Source organism: Silene latifolia, chromosome 4 (assembly GCF_048544455.1).
Source record: "Silene latifolia isolate original U9 population chromosome 4, ASM4854445v1, whole genome shotgun sequence".
Lineage (NCBI taxonomy): Eukaryota > Viridiplantae > Streptophyta > Magnoliopsida > Caryophyllales > Caryophyllaceae > Silene > Silene latifolia.
In genome coordinates this window covers 29,397,687-29,414,927 of record NC_133529.1, presented here as the reverse complement: position 1 = coordinate 29,414,927, position 17,241 = coordinate 29,397,687, and the positions used below count along the sequence as shown (strand labels likewise).

The window sequence follows — 17,241 nt, the reverse complement described above, 5'->3', positions numbered from 1 at the left end:
GATTCCTTCACAAGGATTTTTCCTTGTTTTCCTCAGCTAAGAAGACGGGCGTCTTCCCTTCAATACGGGCGGATTTTCAGAGACGGGCGGATTTGTGTTCAGGATGCCCGGATTCTCTTACCGTCAAAAATATTTCAAAAGTTCAGCTCAGAGGGACGTGCGTCTTCTACCCAATACGCTCGGATTGTCTGTAGACGGGCGGATTCTCCTGAATCCGCTCGGATTCGACCCTTTTGTACCCGGATTCAGTTCCATCCGTGCACAACGCGTATCCCTTATCATTCTTCCATTCTTCTTCATATCTTGTGTTCTTCATTGTGGGGGTACTACTAAGGCATGGATAGCCTAGGCAATTGCCATCCCCACACTAAGCTAAAGCACTACACATCAATTGAAATCATTAGTCCCTCCCTCACTTCTCTCAAACATGACAATTATCTTGATCAAAGTATATAAAAATCCAAAGATGACAAGAATGCAATACAAGAATTGAAATGCGAGTTAGAGAGTTAGAAATATTTACAAATGGTGGTTTAGGGAGGACTCCACCAAACTCTCATTCTTGATGAGATGTCAAGGGGGCATGTTCAAGGTGTTGTTGATGTTGCTCAACACCTTGAAGAAATAATCAAAAGCTTGTTCATTATCATTATAAAGCTCTTCAATAGACCTTGGCCCTTGTTGTCGGTCTTGATCGATGGCATTACCAATGTAGGGATTAAAAATCCCTTCAAATTCGTCGTCCCAAAGACCACAAACTTCATTGAGTTGATCATTGAAAATCTCTTGATTTGATGGAGACAACTCTCTCAAATTCTTCTCTTGGCCAATGAGGCCATCCTCTTCTTCTTTGCTTGATTTTGATGAGCTTTGCAAGCTCTCCTTGTCACAATTCACTTGCTCTTTGAATGGAGCATCTTCAATTTTCTTCTTCCATTGGAGTTCCGACTTCTTCCTTTCATCCTTCCGGCTATAATGATCAATCATGAAACACGGTTCATGCAAACGAGGAGCTCTCATAGTCTTGTCAAGATTAAAGGTTATGCTTTCATCTCCCACTTCTAGAGTGAGCTCACCATGTTTCACATCAATCACCGCGCCCGCGGTGTGTAGGAAAGGTCTTCCTAGAATGATTGGAATGTTGGAATCCTCCTCCATATCAACAATGACAAAGTCCACCGGGATGAAAAACTTCCCAATTCGTACGGGGACATCTTCCCATATCCCTAATGGTGTCTTCGTCGATCTATCGGCCATTTGGAGTGTGATATTGGTGCATTTAAGCTCTCCCATCCCCAACCTTTTACTCACCGAGTACGGCATAACACTCACACTAGCCCCTAGATCACATAAGGCTTTGTTGATCGTTGTGTCGCCAATGGTACACGGTATTGAGAAGCTTCGCGGATCCTTTAGCTTTGGAGGTGAACTCCCTTGAAGTATTGCACTACTCACCTTAGTGAAGGCGATAGTCTCAAGCTTCCGGATCGACTTCTTCTTTGTGAGGATGTCTTTCATGTATTTTACATAGGCCGGCACGTGATTGATTAATTCCGTGAAAGGAATCGAGACTTCCAAATTCTTCACAATTTCCATAAACTTTCCAAGTTGGTCATTAAATTTGGGCTTGGCTTGACGACTTGGAAAAGGAAGTCTAATCACAATGGGCTCCTTCTCCTTGACCTTGTCTTCATTTTTCTTTGAACTTTCTTCTTTTGATGATTCTCCATCTTTGGAGTTTTGCACAATTTCTTCCTTATCACTAGCTTCCACAACTTCATCCTCAACTTGCTTCTTCTGTGCTTCATACCTTGTACCACTTCTCAAGTGAATGGCACTAACCGTTTCATGTCTTGGGGGATTACCTTGAGGTGGTAATTGCCCCTTTTGTCTTTGTGAGCTTGAAGATGCTAGTTGAGTCAATTGGGTTTCCAACATCTTGGTGTGAGCTAGGATGTTGTTGATGGTGGTTTCTTTGGCTTGACTATCTTTTTGCATTTGAGTGAAAAATTCTTGTTGATTCTTTTGCATCTGGAGGACCGCTTTTTGGACATCAAAACCTTGGTCATTTTGGTGATTGTATGGATTTTGATTTTGGTAACCTTGGTTTTGATTGTAAAAGGGTCTTTGATTTTGGTTTCTCATGGGAGGTGGGGTGTATGTTGTTTGAGGGTTTTGAACATTTTGGCTTTTGTATGAGAGATTTGGATGGAATTTGGTGTTTTCATTGTAATAGTTGGAATAAGGGGTACCACTCTTGTATGCTTGGAAAGCATTCACTTGTTCATTTGTTCCCCTACATTCACTTTGGTCATGTCCCAAAGTTCCACAATTCTCACATATCCCACTTGGGATTGATGAAGATGCCGTCATGGCATTAACATGATGCTTTGGTGATTTTGAGACTTCTTCAAGTCTAGCCATAGCTTTTTCAAACTTCAAATTGATCGTGTCAATGTGAGCACTAAGTTGAGCACCCAATTGAGTAACGGAGTCCACTTCATGCTTTCCTCCTCTAGTAGCCTTGCGAGGTCTACTATATTGTGAGTTATGGACCGCCATTTGCTCAATTTTGTTCCATGTTTGATTGTCTATCAACTTCGGTGAACATTCCATTTGATCCCATGTTGAGAATGTTCCTTGAATCTTCATATAAACCGTTCCAAAATTGTTGTACCAAGAACCATTCGCTAAGTCCATGGTGAGGACATGAGCGACAAATTCCCTTGAACCGCTCCCAAGCTTCATACAAAGATTCTTCATCCCTTTGCTTAAAACCCGTAATTTGAGCTCTTAGCATGCTAGTCTTTTCCGGTGGGTAGAATTTTTTGTAGAAAGCTAGAGCCAACTTCTTCCAAGAATCAATTCCGAGAGTGGCCTTATCAAGGCCCTTCAACCATTGTTTCGCGGTGCCAATTAGAGAAAAAGGAAATAAGACCCATCGAATTTGGTCTTGAGTTACACCGGTTTGAGAAATCGCATCACAATAGTCACAAAAGGTTTCCATATGAGAATGAGGGTCTTCACTAGGCATCCCCCCAAATTGGCTCCTTTCGACTAATTGGATAAAGGCGGATTTGGCAATAAAATTTCCGGTTAGATGTTGTGGTGTGGGAGTACCATTGGGTAGGTTCTCCTCGGTGGGTACGGAATGTGATGAAAACTTAGGCATTGTAGGTTTATTTTGGGTGGTATTTTGTAATGGGTTCTCCTCACCTTCTCTTGAAAAGGGTTGATGAACTCAATAGTTGGTTGAATATCTACAACCTCACTAATACCTCTCAAATTCCTCCTAGCAAGTCTCCTATTGGTTGTCAAAGTTCTTTCAATTTCATGATCAAAAGGTAACAAGTCACCTTGTGATCTTCTAGACATGCAAAATATCAAACAACTTGAAAACAATTAGAACAAACCTTGAGGAGTTTTACTTCCCCAAGGCAAATAAAGACACAACTAATAACAATATAAGGAAATCTAAATCAAGCTAACACCGTCCCCGGCAACGGCGCCATTTTTGATCGGTCCGTTACGTGTTCACAATTAAATAGATGTGGTCGTTGGGTCACGTCCGAATCAAAACAAAATTTATAGCTTCACAAACAACTCTACAATTAGTAAAGAGGCAAGTAAAGGTCGGATCCCAAGGGACGGGAATTGAGATGAGATTTCTATTGAAACTAGTGGTGTCTTAGGGGTGTCACAATTTGGGTTGATGTAGAAGGTCACTAACTAAATAGCAATGCAAATAGACAAGCAAGATGAATTAAGAGGGTTGTAAACAATTGATAAAAAGCACTAGGGTGTCATGGGATCATAGGGAAATCATGGGAATTGATCATACAAACATGTTCTCAAATTATAAGCAAGCAATTATTGTTGTGATGGATTGAGTTGGGTTATATCTTACAATCCTAGGAAAGTTTGGGTCCCGGAGCCGAATCGATTAGATTGTACAACACCTACAAGTCGACTTATTCTTCCCTACTCAAAAACATGCATGGTCTAATGAGACTCGAGTTGGTTTATGTCTTACAAGTCTCATTGAAAAGATAGGTGATGGTAGTAAATGCAAGGATTCATAGGCTTAGCATTTCATCAAACATAACATGTGCATGAGTTGAGATCAAAACAAGCAAGCAAATAAAATATGAAAGCATATTAATTTAAGCATGAATCATTCCCCATATTGGTTTTCCCTAATCACCCATTAACCCTAGCTAAGAGACTACTCACTCATTATCATGTTGATCATGCTAGCAAGGTTGTCAATCATACCAACAAAATGAAACATGATGAACAAATGAAAGTAATTAACAATAATTAAAAAGGGATTAAGAGAATTATACCTACTAATGATTCCAATAATAAAGCAAAGATAAAAGAAGTACTTGATGCTTGATTGAGAGGTTGTCAATCTCCCAATAATTACCCAAATAATCTTCAATTACCCAAGATAAAGGATGAACAAAAGAGAGATTAAGGAAATAAAACTTGTATTAAAACTTGATTAATTGTTGATTACAAAACTAAAGAGAGATTTGATTGATATTAACTACTCTAAGAATTGATAAGAAGAACATGCTCTTCTAATTAGACTAATGGGGTATTTATAGTGGAAATTAGGGGGATGCATTAGGGTTAACTAAGGGCTAAACTAGTAATTACACTTTTTAGATTGAGCAGGGAGGAGCCGGTATTTTTCGAAGGAAGGGCTTCTTTCTTTGTAGCTTGGAGAAGACGAAATTGTGTTGTACAGGAATCCGTGCGGATTAGTGTCGGGACGGGCGGATTCATGTGGTGGAACACGGGCGGCTTTGGAGGAATCCGGGCGGATTCTGGTGGTGGCAAACCCTAGCGTCTTGGGAAGAAACCGCACGGATTGTGCATATGGAGGACGGCCGGATTGTAGACAATCCGCACGGATTGTTCCTTAGCAACTTTTCTTCATAAAATCCTTGGGGATTTCCTTGGGGACTCAAGTATCCTTTCTCAACATTGCTCATCTACTATAATATGTACAAAGGCCTTCTAATCTTGTCTCTCCTTGATGCTTGGTCATTGAATTTGATCAATTTAGTCTCGTTTTGCCATGAAAATGCAAGATTCTTACTCCTTTCCTACCAAGGGATCAAAATCTCAAAGAATATGCAAAACAAAGAACTAAAGATAATAAATGACCCAAATATGCACTAAAAAGTATGGGAACAAGGCTAATTCGGGGGCTAAATATGCGCTAATTATGGTCACATCACTAGCCTTTTAATAATATTTAAAGATTTGGGTCATTCTGAGTTATTCGGGTCCAAACAGAAGTTAAATTGGGCTAAAATTGCAAACGGGCCGAGAAATGGGCCCACAACCCTAAGCTGGAGAAAGCCCAACTTTTTCTCTATAAATAGAGCGAAGTTCTTTCATTTCGAAGATAGAAAAAACTCGAAGAAAAGAAAAGCTCTGAAATTCTCTCTGAAAATCTCGTGAAATTCAACGTAAGCAGTCAACAAGCACAACAAATTCGTGCCGCCTGCGCAAGAAAACTCAAACATTCAAACTCGAATATTCAAACATTCAAACATTCAAGAGAGACTCAAGTCGTTCGACCCTCTCAAGAATACAAGTCAACGTCGCGCGTAGAGTGCATACACCCTCTACACGTGCACCCCCTGCAAAACGCACGCGCACCCCTTACGTGGATCGTGCATGCGTACCCTATTTGTTTAGTTAGAATCAGAGGATTATTAGAGATTGTACACGAACTTTTCTGATATTAATAAAAACTCATTTTGTTTCCTTGTTTTGTATTTCAACTTATCGCAATACAAAATTTGTCGTTACAATATCAAAACTGAATAAAGAATTTAGAAGGGCATTAGTTAAAAAAAAACCAACTATAATAGCTAGACCTTGTTACTTTTGCACAAACCTTAGAAATATACATTAGACGAGGTAGATGAACGACAATGGGGACACGATTGCTTTGTAGGAAGCCACTTGAAAATGCAAGCCCTGTGAAACAGGTGATTACAACGTACCATCTTTACAATCTCCTTGTTATAATCGGCGTTGTCCAATTTCATATTTTCTAAGCAAATCGAACACACTTCATCTTGTTCTTTTTCATCATCGATTTGTCGCGCTTGTGTAAAATCGATGGTCTGCTTTACTTTGGACAAACACTTTTTTACATCTTCAACCATATTTGTCATCGAACCATCATAACTCTTATATCTCGACCGTAAAATATTAAGTAGAGAGCGTAATTCCTCCTCATCAATATCATCCAAATGCTCTAAATCTGAATCCGAAGATAATATACTAGTCGTACTATTCATTCACATACTCCTGGGGCATTCTCACAGCATAGTCTGGCACATATATTGTCGGTCGTCTTCGCATCCCACGGTCCAAATCCGGAGAATCACGTAGTTGTAATAAAGCTTCACTCAAACTCCTAGTCCTTTCCCTTGTTCCGTTGACATTTCTCAATATTTCTTCATCGTCTCTTCTTCTTCTTCTCCTTCTTGGATCATCAAGTATCTGTCTTTCACTCCTTCGCCACTCCTCGTAGACAAGTCTCCATATTTCTTCATTCTCGTCATCAAGTCTTTCATCATATTGAATATCATCATCAAAAAAGCTAGAATAACTATTAAAAACGTCGACATTATCTCCTTGTACATTGTTAAAAACATGATTATCAACAACATTGTCGCCTGGAAAATAATCAACAAGACAGCAGTATGCCAAAAATACGAGTACAGTAGGATGGCCACGATGAGTAGTACAACATCTGGAATTATGGAAAACGAAGCAACTACGTATGTAATCCGAAACTTGTTGAGCAAGTAAATCAATTGTTGTAGAGCTAAAGCGCATACATAAAGGTAATTTGGAAATCACGTTTTTTACCATTTCGTAAACATCCATATTACAAACAAAGGAAAGCTCAAAGTTAACCACAAAACATTCATCATCTCCATCTTCTTGGGGTGATTTACCTTATTTGAATCGATTTTGCGAAAGACGGAAGATAAACAAGCCTTGGTTCGACGGAACGTCGACAACCTCGTTCCATAAGAACGTCTTTAAACCCGTTAAGTTGAGATTGAGTTTTGGGTTTGGCTTCTTGCACCTGCAAATTACCCATTATTGAAAATTTATTTCTTCTCTTAACAACTATTCTACCTTGTACAAAAAGGGAATACATCCTGTATTTTATAGCGATTATTAATCAATTGGCAACTCCTTCTCTGAGTAGAAAGATATGATTTTTAACAAAGAAAGCTTGTATTAGACTAATGACAATGAACAAAACACAAGATTATGCACAAACTATGGATATTAACAATGGACAACAATTGAGACACATAAAAGGAGAATTGGCATGGAGGAAACATGTCACAAGAGGAGAAAGATATGATTTTTCCTATGAAACAAAGTAACAAACACTTGGTATGCAAACAACAATATTATGAGAGGAAACTTGGTATAATCCTACAAGTTCCACCTTTTCTCAAAGTATGACTCTTTTCTCTCTAAATTCATTTACCCAACAACAATCCTCAAGCAATTGATTACCACTATCTAAGCCAACAATGACAATCCTACTTAAACTACAAATTCCAACACTAAGCCACGTAAGAATTGTAGCAAAGAGCATGGAGAGCAAAACCAAGAGGAAAGTAAATGGGATATCACAAGAGTATGTCTAAGCCCACAAACCCAATGACATAATCAATTTCTACTCACAAAGGTTGATGCTTTATACCAAGACAACAACAATATGAGTTGCTTCAACAAAACATCACAAAAGTAAGAAACTTTGCAACATTCAAGCAATAGATGAATATTAAAGAGGCAGGAGTGATCACTTCTCACAACAAAACATTCATCATGACATTCAAACATAGAAATTGAAATAAATAAAAGAGTAGAGATTAAAGAGTCAATACAATGATAAAGATGAAAGCTTGAAATGGATTACACCAAGTAGTGGAAGATTAGCCTTCCATAGTCTTCATACAACCCCAATAACAAAGAAAGATTACAACTTGCATGAAAAAGTCTTCTCAAATGTTACAAGATTCAAATCCTAAAAATGAGATTAGATGAGATGATATGATGTTCTAAGATGTCCTGGAGTCTTCAAAGTCTTGGGTATATATAGGGCTTCACGGAAACCTAAAAAGATCTTCACTTAAGAAGCCCAAATGCGGATTAGAAAGCCCCGTAAAACAGAGCTGCGCAGGCTGCGCCAAAAGTACTATTGCCTGTGCAATAGGGCGCAGCTGCGCACCTCATTTGCGCAGCCTGCGCCTAAGCTCGAAATTTGGAATTCTCACCCATTTGCTTCTTGACCTCTTCCCTTGATCTCTATTCTTCTCATCTTCACTCCTCACTTCTCCCAGCTGAATATTAGGCCACATGTGAGCCTCTTGTGCGTTGTCTTGACCGTGGAAAGGTTCTCCTCGACCCTCGGGTTCCGTGCATCAAAATCAATTGTAAACCCGAGGCAAAATGGACAAGTTGCCATATCATAACCGATTATCAAATACTAGGATAAGCACACCTAAGAACCCATAGTAAAAGACACGAGGGTGATAAAATCACCCTCTTAGACCGACATAAAACACTACTATCAGTAGGAAATAATACATTTACCATAAAAAGTTCTAGGATATTATACCAAGAATAACATTGGTAGTAGGACTCCTATCCTATTAGTATACTTTTCTATTCTATATTAATATGGTATATGATAGGCTCATATTTCTACTATCTATTTAGCATACTTTAAGTATAATAAAGCGATATTGGGATGCGGTTTTACATTATATACGTCACTATTGTCGTTTTTCGAGTGTCGGAGTAATAATGGACTTTTGAGAAATGATCGGAAGCAAAGGCATGTCTTGAAATCTACCATGGTACAAAACATTTACAAGCAAGAAAGACGACTAACTAAGACATGAAGAAGTGAAAGGATGAAGCAATTGAAGATTTGAAACTTCGTTTGCATAAGGATCGACTTGAAATGAGTATATCTTGAGTTCTAGAGCTCGTATTGATGTAAAGCTAAGTGGAGGTGAAAGCTTATGTTCTTAGCTTTCCAACGACAGGTCACATGCCTCATTTGGCCAACTAACGAGAGAGATATGGCCTTTTGAAAAATGCAGTCCAGGGGCAAGGGCGCACCGTGCGCCTTTCCCAAAGCTATAGGACGCACCGTGCGCCTTTTCTGGGTATTACGCTTTTTGATGACGGGCTTCCATCCAACTTAAGTCCATCATTTTCTCTTTAACCTAGGACTATATATAGGTGAATACCATTAGGGATTCACTATCTTATGCTTTATTTTGTTAATCAAGTTGTATTATGAAGATTATCATCTTAATTTGGGTTTTAGATCTATTATGGAGAACTAATCTCCTTGCTTAATCCAATCTCAAAGGTGTAATCTATGGTTGTAAGACACTATAGTCTTTCCCTAATTGTTATTATTATTGTTAATATCTTGTATTTATTGTGTTAATTGTGGAAATCCTGTTTAATACAAGCAATTAAGTGTGATTTCCTTATTGTTTAATTAAATCAATTTCCTCAATTACATGTTGTTAGGTTGTTAAGTGTGATTTCCTTGCAATCTATTATGTAACACCTTGTTATTATCTTAGTGAATGTGATTTCTTCTAAAGTTAATTACAAGTAAGAGATTACCTTCTCATCAATACTATATATTAAATCCATAAACCAAGGGACTTCAATGTAATTAAAGAAAGTTATACAAATTAATTATACTATATAGTTTTAAATCAATAGCACCGTGTGATGGACCCGATTAAGAAATCTCAATGCAAATATTATATAGTTTGGATTAAAATTAAATTATATTGAAGCTTGGTAATTTTCCTAAACATGGTCAATTTCCTTAAAATAAAATAATTAATTAAGATGGTCAATTTCCTTAAAATAAAATAATTAATTAAGATGGTTAATTTTAAAGAGACTAAAAGAAAGAAGATGCCTGGTAATTTTCCTAAATATTTAAAAAAAACTAGAAGGTCGTCAATTTCCTTAAAATAAAATAATTAATTAGTATAAACATGCACACTTATGGTATTAATTATTATCATCATAAAATTATATATTAAATTTAAAATATATGCAATTTTATTAAACTTTATTGTTTATTAAATGTATAGAGATGTTAATTATTTAACATACAAAAATATAATAAGTAGGTTATAAATAATTTAAGTTAGATTCCATAATATATAATATTGCATAATTCTTTCGATATGATTTAATGCATATATGTAATATAAATATATAATCCTTTTAAAGTTGCATCCCTAAGTAGCAAAAGTAATTTCGTCAGTAAAGAAAATAATTGTAGTAACATTGGATATAGTTATATGATAGTAATCACTCATTTGAATAGTAAAAGTAACAATATTATCAATGAGATTAGTGAGAGTGGTAGAAACAACAACGGGAGTAGTGAAATAATAAATATTAATGCGGCAATAGTGAAAGTAACAATAATTACAGCGGGAGTAGTGAAATTATCAATATTAATGCCGCAGTAATGACAGTAACAATAATTACGGCGGAGTAGTGAAAGTAACAATGATTACGGGCAAGTAGTGAAATGTTATTACTATTGTTTCATTAATAAGAGTAAAATATTAATAGCGGGAGTAGTGAATTTGTCTCAAAATTTATTTCATCGTAATTTTAGGATATATTATAAAAAATATATTAATGATAAATCTATGGGTTATGCAACTTTAAGTAATTTTATTTAATGGAAAAAAAAATGTAATGGTAAGTAGAGATAGCCCGGACGAAGCCGGGCACCAATACTAGTTAGGCATTAATTGTGATTTCATTGTGTCTAATTAGCCTTGTTGAATCTCTCATGCATTTATCTTCTTGTTGATTAGCCTAATGTATGTGATTTCTGCTTGGGTGAATTAATGAGTTGGGTTAATTGATTAAGTGTGTATTCCTTGTCTTTAACCATTATTAAGGAGATTTAGGGGAGAAATCTTCAAAATAAGGTAATGGTAATTAATTGGGGAATTATTTGTGTCAAGGATCAACCATTAGAGGACCACTAATGGGATTGGGTTAAGTCTTCCTTAAATTTGATAAATTTTTATCTTAAAACTTGTTTGATTGATTACTTGCTCATCGCTCTTATTTAAATGTTGTTTGCTTGTGTTACTTTTGAAAACCAAACCAAAAACCAAGCCACAATTGTTCTTATAATATAATTGAAACCGATTGCACCCCCCCCCCTCTTTTCTCTTGGGTACGATCTCCTTCTTACTACTTTAGTTGTCTTAAAATTAGTTTAAATTAGTATTAATTGTGGCTTATAAATTGTTAATTTGACCGTCTTAAGTAGCGACGTTTTAGGCGTGTCAAATTTTGGCGCCATTGTCGGGGAGGGTAACGGTTTGTTAGTGTTATTAATTGTGTTTTTAGAGTAGTTGTGTGTTTTTGTGTGCTTTGTTGTGTAACTACTCGTTGTAAATATTAGGATTAGTTTAACTAGTTTATATTACTCTCTTGTTTGATTGATGGCTTCTCTTGATTTTCCTCAATTTAAGGATGAACCATTTTACAAGTATCTTGATTGGTTCGGTGAGCATGTATCTAGATGTCAATACCCTTATCGAACTTGGGAGCTTTGTCATGTGGTGTTTAATGGTTTGAATGATGAAACAGTGTTATATGTTTATTATTTAAGCGAGGGGAAGTTTAGAGATATGTTTAGCTATGAAAAGAAGTGGGAATGTTTTCTATACTTGGCTATGAGACTTAGGCTATGTTTGGCAAGGCATTTCAGGTACCTGATTTGACCAAGCAACCTGATTTGACTAGTATTTCAGGTAGTTGTTTTAACTAGTGCTGTTTGGTAAAGTCATTTCAGGTGCAAAATGACTTTTCGTACACTGAAATGAAAAGCTACTCCAGGTAGCTTTTTAAAGTTTCAGGTAGCTGAAATGTTCTACTTTACATATTTACCCTTTATTTAAATTAATTTATTATAATTATTAATGTCCTTTTATGTCATTTTACAAAAAATCAGTTACCTTTTCAGTTAGTTTTACCAAACACTTTACAATTAATCAGCTACCTTATCAGTTTCCAATTTTCAGCTAGCTTTTCAGGTACCTTTTTAATTTCAGTCACCTTATCAGGTTTCAGGTACCTTTTCAGGTTTCAGGTACCTTTTCAGTCAGTTTTACCAAACAGAGCCTTATCAATGGGAGTTGAAAAACGCTTATCAAACCTCATCAATACCTTCAATGTCTTTAAAAGATACTAGATTTCATGTCCGTGCGTTGCACGGGTTTAAAATAATATCTATCTTATTATTAAACTAAATTAATTGACTGGTTGTCAAGAAAGCATAGGAAATTCATCGTATTAGGAATTTTCAAAATGGCGGATTTAAGAAAAAACTTAAAATTGTAGAAATGAATGACTTATAGTCTATATACATTGTAATTGGTAAATAATAAAGTCCTTTTCTATTTAATTGAGTCAAGAAAGCACAGGAAATTCATCGTATTAGGAATTTTCAAAATGGCGGATTTAAGAAAAAACATAAAATTGTAAAGATGAATGACTTATAGTCTATGTACATGGTAATTGGTAAATACTAAAGACTTTTTCTATTTAATTGAGTTTCAACACGTTTTTGTATGCTTTCCTTTTATAAAGATTTATGTAACAAAGAATAAATTTCGTATTATAGTGGGACTCTTATTATCTCATATTTTCATTCATATAAAAGAGGAATCCATATATATCATTGTGTTTTGTTAGGTTTCATTGAATTATGGTATAGAATTTTAGCAGTTCATGTCTTTATATAAAAATATCAGTGCAGATCTAGAGAAAAAGAAAAGTTATCTACCAACAACCAAATTATATTATATTTTACGAATCACAATAAAATAAGATTTCACGATTAACTAAACATTTCAATATTTTTTTGGGTTATTTAACATAAATACTCCAAACTATACGCGTTCTTCTCATAATACTCTAACCTATATTTTAACTCAAAATAAACCCAACTTCTGTATACCCTCTCTCAAAATAGAATTAGATGACCGGCTACCTACTTAACAGGTCATTGTCATCTTAATTTTTATTATTAGTATTATTAATAATAAAAATAGTTATTATTGGGAAATAACACCACTCTCATAACATTCCGGTCTCACTGGACAACCCCCTCCCCACCAATCCACCTACCAGCACCACCACCATCACCACACTCCACTCAAAGCTATTATTAATCGTTTTCTTACTGAACAACCTCCCCCCTGAATCCAATGGAGGTGGACCACCACCGCACTGGTGAATCACCATCACTCCTTTACATAGACCACCACTCTTCAAGCCGCCATAACTCCAGCCATGATCACCACACGACCAATATCCTACCTCTAAGCTCCATTGCGTTGATGAGATCTCTCTACCATTCTTCAATCAAATCGTCCCTTTACTCTATTGTTCATGGTAATCGATTTCTACATGATACCTTCTCTAAACAACTTCTTCCCGAACCTTTCTCCCTTTCTTCTTTTGTCCTTTGATCCCCACTTTTCCAGGTTTTTAATTCACTTTTTTTCCATTGATGTTTGATGTTTTAATAATTAATGGGCATTTGGGTATGTTTGTGATGCAATAAAGTCATGTTCTTTCACAACTTAATTGAATTTTTGAAGGATTTTTCTGTTTGTTTGTATTATTTGTTGTCTTTACATTTGAGTGCTAGATGGTATGTACTCAAGTTAAGGAATTTGATTGATTGATTTATGAAGTTAAAAAAGGGGACGAGATTTAAGGAGGGAGGAATTAAAATGGGAGAGCATGAAATTTCTGTGTAAATGGAAATATAAAAGGAGGAAGAGAAATTAGAATTAGTTAGGGGAAAGTGGAACCCATAAGCAAAATAACCTGCTACTTCAAGTTAATAAAACCGTAATTCTATTCTATGATAAGGGGTGTAATAGTTGGGTATAATTCTAGTTAAATTAAAGGTTGGAGTAATTTGAGAAGCATCGTAATAGTTTGGAGTATTTATGTTAAATAACCCTATTTTTTTAGTATTTTAAAAAATTTGAAAACTCTCTTGTGATCACTTTTTATGTAGTCGTATCTTAAAACAGTTTGTCACCTCTCTAAATTTGGTATGCTAAATGAATGGACTTCTTAATATTTTCATAACCGATGCCATACACCCATCTGTTATATACTCATAGATCTAAAACAGATGATAAGAATTACGCATGTCATATCTCTTTTGTAATCATTGATTCATTGGTAGAATTTGTAATGCATTAGAAGTCTTATTATTTACCAGCTAGGAAACCAACAACAATATTTTCACATCATATTGTAATCACCTTGAATAAAAATTGTCCGGAACTTCCTGCATACAAAAATAAACAAAAACGAAAACAATATTTATATTTACAAACCATATTATTAAGTTAATTTATATGGAAAATAAATCCTTGAAAGTATAAATATGAAATACAAAGTTGACAATAATATAATACAAAAACAAAAGTTTAATGGTCTTACATCGTAAAATAGTTTTGTCTCTCGCTAATGCCCTTATTAGAGCCTTTGTTTATAAGAGTAAATATGAAAGAGCTAGGTACCTGCAATCAAAATAATGGAGTAGAGATATTTAATAAACTAAATCGTACAATTATTAAAAACATGGCTATTGAACATAATTAAAAAAAAAAAAATCACCGCATGTGAAAAAGGATGGGGAAAGAATTGTATTGGGTTGTCTTATAAAGAGGATGAATACATATATATACATTACTAAATGATGTAAATTCTAGTAATTAGTGTAGATACCTCATTTCTGAACCTCCCGCCAACCACCCAGTGATGATTGGGCCGCATGTTTGATACGCGGAACGATTTATGACAATTCGTAAGTTTATCATCAAGTGATAACTCAAATACCTGTGTCTACCCCTTGGTCGTTATCTACGCGCCGATACGGTCATTTTGACAGTAATTAGAGTTCATTTGGAGTCTGGGTCAAAAACCGCTTCATTTTCTAAGAAACCGTTTAAAATGCCGAGTCGGAATGTCCTAGAATATTCCGGATATTTATTCCATAAATTAAAATTATATCTTTTGGTAAAATATATCACGAAAATCTTATTTTAAAGAATAAGGAAGTAGAGATCCACCGCAATTCCATAAAAGAAACGCGGAATTCTTTCTTCCGCAGGAGGAAACCTCTGGGCAAATGACGCAGCAGATGTTGCGCCTCTTCGAAGGATCGCAGCAGCTGCTGCGCCTCTTCCCCAGCTCTTTTCTGCGTATTTTGAGATTTTTCCGTGATTTGTTTCCAAAGTTTGAGTCATTCCATAACTCTCAATATTGTTTAGTATAAATAGGGACATTCGTTCCACATATTTTTCACGCGAGTGTCCTCCCTTCTCTTCTCCCTTTGCATTCTAAGACCGCGCTCTAAGCTTTCGACGCCTACATGCTTGATCAATCGACCACGTAAGCTCAGATCATTCTGAGTTCCAGTCACGTTGCATGACCGACCAATTTGACCACTACACATCAATCAATTTAATCTAAATCCTCTAACGAGGGCACTTTCTACATTCATTCGAGTCGAGCAATCACTATACGTTAACTTAGTTAATCTCGTTTCGTCAAACATGTAAGTCTAAGGGCGTAAATCTCATCTTTTTATTGTATTTCATTTATTGTACTAATTAATGTAAGATTTACGTCGAAAGTATGCTTAAAACCGATTTCTAAAATCCTTTCATTAAACTATTTTTACGGATTAACAGTGGGCAGACGTCGAGAATAAACGCAGCAACTGCTACGCCTCTTCGAAGAGTCGCAGCATCTGCTGCACCTCTTCCAGAGGCTGCCGCAGTTTCTGCTTTTCTTCTTCTTCCTCGGTTCTGTGTTAGTTCGTCCCTTTTGCTTCCTTTTCTTGTTTTCTTCTCTTTTTTCCATACATAATCATCTTTTAATACATATTCTTAATAATAATTATCGTGTTTTATTTACGGGTTAAATCCCTTATAATCAATATTTGCGGATTTTCGCCATTAAATCAAACCTGGATTTTTAGAGACTTGATTTGTTCGTATCAAGTATCTGAGATTCGCCCGTGTACATATTTTTTACCGTTTATTTTCAGTTTGTCACGCCTTTCAATTCGTTTCCGTCTTCATAATTTAATTTATTTTGTTTTAATTAGTTCTAATTAGTCATAATTCGTTTTAATTCATTTTTAATTCGTTTTAACCCGTTTTAATTCGTTTTATCACTTTTATGACGGTTTCACATGTTAATAATACGCTAAATCACTTTCATCTGAGTCAAATATCAATAATCAACCATTAAACACACGAACGAATGTAACAACTCGCAGTTTTGACTTCACAGCCAGAACTCACCTCAGGAACAGACGCAGTGACCACTGCGCCTCTTCCAAGGGACGCAGCAATGTTGCGCCTGCTCCGGGGTGATTTCTGTCCTTGAACTTCCGTTCTTGCTTTGACCTAATCCCTTAATTACGTAATTAATCGACTATTAGCTGTAATATCACCCTTAATCTGCCCATATTTTCTAGTCTTATTTATTTTCCTTTTATTTTCTCAAATTGTCCGTCTTAAGCATATTTTTGACGTGAATCAATCGGATCATTGTAATTTATTGTAATTTTAATTATCGTTATTTATTTATTCGTTATTATCATTATTATGTATATTTATTTGTTTTTCACATGTAATTAATTCTAAACCCTAATTCGACATTAATGAATGCTAATTATTTGTTCACCGACATAGTTTAATTCACATGTTTGGATTAAAACATTGGATGTTGCATTGCATGCATATAATCGACAACAAATCAAATACGAACGATTTCCCTAATCATTAGTAGAGGCCGCTATCGAGGCGGGCGGGATTAGGTGTTCAGTAAAAGGACTTCCTAATACGTACCCTCACCCCTTACTCCAGATCTATGTGAACATCCGTGTTCATTGGCATCCACGAGAGTCATTCTAGATATAGAATGCTAAGGGTAACGAGTTCTTAGTGTTCATGTAACTACTTTGTGTCTTGACGTGACACGAGGTATTCGAACGGTTCCAATTTCCCATAAAAATTGGTGGCGACTCCACAAATGCAAACGTTTGTCCCAAGC

The 17,241-nt window shown here is 35.8% G+C and overlaps 1 non-coding gene across 1 annotated transcript; it reads left to right on the top strand.

The window, feature by feature from the left end:
- The first annotated feature begins 2,693 nt into the window (after positions 1-2,693).
- Positions 2,694-2,800, top strand: LOC141654212 (small nucleolar RNA R71). Its single transcript, XR_012547776.1, has one exon. It is a non-coding gene; the product is annotated as a small nucleolar RNA R71 (small nucleolar RNA).
- The last annotated feature ends 14,441 nt before the right edge of the window (positions 2,801-17,241 follow it).